The sequence below is a fragment of the Sander vitreus genome, chromosome 12, assembly GCF_031162955.1.
Source record: "Sander vitreus isolate 19-12246 chromosome 12, sanVit1, whole genome shotgun sequence".
Taxonomy (NCBI): domain Eukaryota; kingdom Metazoa; phylum Chordata; class Actinopteri; order Perciformes; family Percidae; genus Sander; species Sander vitreus.
Genome location: NC_135866.1, coordinates 28,288,804 through 28,291,303, shown reverse-complemented (window position 1 = coordinate 28,291,303; position 2,500 = coordinate 28,288,804). Strand labels below are relative to the sequence as shown.

General features: G+C 42.2%; 1 protein-coding gene across 5 annotated transcripts in view; it reads left to right on the top strand.

Annotated features, from left to right (window-relative positions):
- The window catches only part of LOC144527143 (disco-interacting protein 2 homolog C), a 240,869-nt gene that overhangs the window by 112,971 nt on the left and 125,398 nt on the right, over positions 1-2,500 (top strand). The window lies entirely within an intron of this gene.

Below are 2,500 nucleotides of genomic sequence, written 5' to 3'. Positions count from 1 at the left end.
GTGCGTGTACGTGTGTGTGTGCGTGTATGTGCTGATTATCTGAATCTAATTAGCCTAGTTGGAGAAATGTTTCCCAGTTCTTTGGCTTCACTCGGTTAGTTTTTCTCATTGATGGATGGAAGGAGTAAATGTAAGTGTGTTTTCAAATGAACTTTGGCCTGATGTCAAACTTAACTAGCATGACCTCCTAATAGTATTATAATTGATTGTAGCAGTAGTAGGAAGCGTGTGTCAGTGTACATATGAGGTTGATGATGTGATATGATGAGCCATGCTGCTGAACTGAGACAAACTCTGCTCACTTAGTTTCTGTCGACATTAAATTGAAGCGATGCGCTTTGCAGCAACATGATCTGCAGCTGCTTCAGGCTAAACACAGATTATATTGAACGTACATTTTAATGCACAAAACTGTGTGCTGACATAAGAAATTAAAAGACCGAAGTGGAGATGAGGGACGTGTTCCTTTCAGGAGACATGTTACATGTTATATCAGGAGACCTGGGAATGATTCCATTATTTATTCTAGTCATTTCTTTATTTACAAGAACAACTCACATTAATCAGCATTTCTGTGGCAAAATGTTCTAAAACTGATAAAGTGACAGGTTAAAACATACAAATATAAGACAGTAAGAGGCTGAAATGACAACAAAATCGACGTAAACAAAGAAAAAAGGGAAGTCTCATGTAGGTTATCTGCTGATATTGCACAAATCCTGAGTATTGTTTCCTTACATATACGTCCACTGATTTAGAACAACTGATTTAGAACAGTGATGACTTATTGGAGGCTGGTTTTTCTAAGTATTCAATAGACTTCTTTTGGCTGATCCAAGGCAGGTATTGTTGTATGTATGTGTAACGCCATTTTATGTACGGGTTAGTACACAGTGCTGCGGAGGAGGGTCTGGCTAGTCCACACAGTAATTGCGGATGTGGGAAAAACGTGCTCTGGTTTATTGGCATTTCTTTAAACCAATCACAATCGACTTGGGCGGTGCTAAGCACCAGACGGAGCCACGGTGCCGCTGCAAAATAGTCTCGGGAAGGAACTTGTTTTGGTGGAACGTGTGAACGTTCAAAAGTAGTTTTAGTCGTGCAACAGAAAACTCAGATTGGACAGATAGTCTAGCTAGCTGTCTGGATTTACCCTGCAGAGATCTGAGGAGCAGTTAACCATAGTCCTCATTAATCCACCGGAGGTTAGAACGTCAACACAAAGAAAGCGGAAGGTAACGGACATCTGGCCTAAAAAGAGGGTCTTCCGGCCGCACCGGAGCAATCCTGGAAATAAAACGTGGATTTAGACTATGTACGGGGCAACCTGTTCAGATCTGATTAGAGTTTTCTTTTTCTTCATTCATCTGTGGGACTTACAACGCTTTCAGAAAACACGAACCATTCAAGGTGGAAAAACCTGCTGCTTTCTCAGACGATGTTGATGCTAATCTGCTCTGCTAACCCTGACCCTTTCTATATTCATGTACACTATATGTCCGTGGTGGCGATAGTAGCAGTAGTTCTCAGCAGCAGTAGTCTTGTAGAAATATCAGTAGTTTAATCATTAGACGGTGCTGATCGTGTTGGTTTACGACACGTTTTGGTCTGATGAGCTAGATTAACTCCGTCTGCACTTGAGTGAACTGATGAAGCCATGCGTTGCAGACAAGTTCATTTCCTCCATCGTTTCACGCGGCCGAACATAAACTGTGATGGGGACTTTCCACCCTGACCTCCTTATTGTGCATGTAATGGTTTAACCGGAACCAGAGCCAGCGCAGTTAGCTCTGTTTTTCCAGCGGTGCACAGGACGCACCCGTAAATCATTTAAACTGCTACTGGATGTGCCATGAGGAAGAAACGGTTATTTAAATTTTATGACAACCAGAGGGGGAAATGTGTTATTTTAACACCTTCTGACAAGTAGTTTTGCTCCTTTCTAGCCATGTGTGCTTTGTCTATCGCTCAGATGGGAGATGTTAGCGTTAGCTGTTGTGTTTTGTCTAGTTGCTTTAACACCGACAGTTGGAAGCTTAGATAAAAGGAAAACGACAACATCAAGTAGGCAAAAAGACGCCAAGAAGCTGTCATAGCTTTGGTGTCCAGGGAAAAATCATAACTCCGTAATGTCCTCCTCTCAGGGATCAAAGACCAACAGCTATTTTTCAGCGTGACAACCATCAATTTAGTTGTATTAGTGAGTATTAAAGATTTTTTTTGTCCCCGACTGTTTCCTCTGCACACAGAAAATCCTGACGGTAAAACATTAAAAGCCCTCAAGGTAAATATCATGAGACTGCCAGCCAATTCTACCTGCAGCACAGGTGTGTGTGTGTGTGTGAGAGGGGGGGGGGTATGTATGTGTTTGCACATTGGGGCTGCAGTTCTATTTTGGGAACCTTCTTCTGTTGGTGTGTGTGTGTGTGTGTGTGTGTGTGTGTGTCAGTTGTGATGTCAGTTGACTGATGAAATTCAAAACCACGTACTGCAAAGTTTA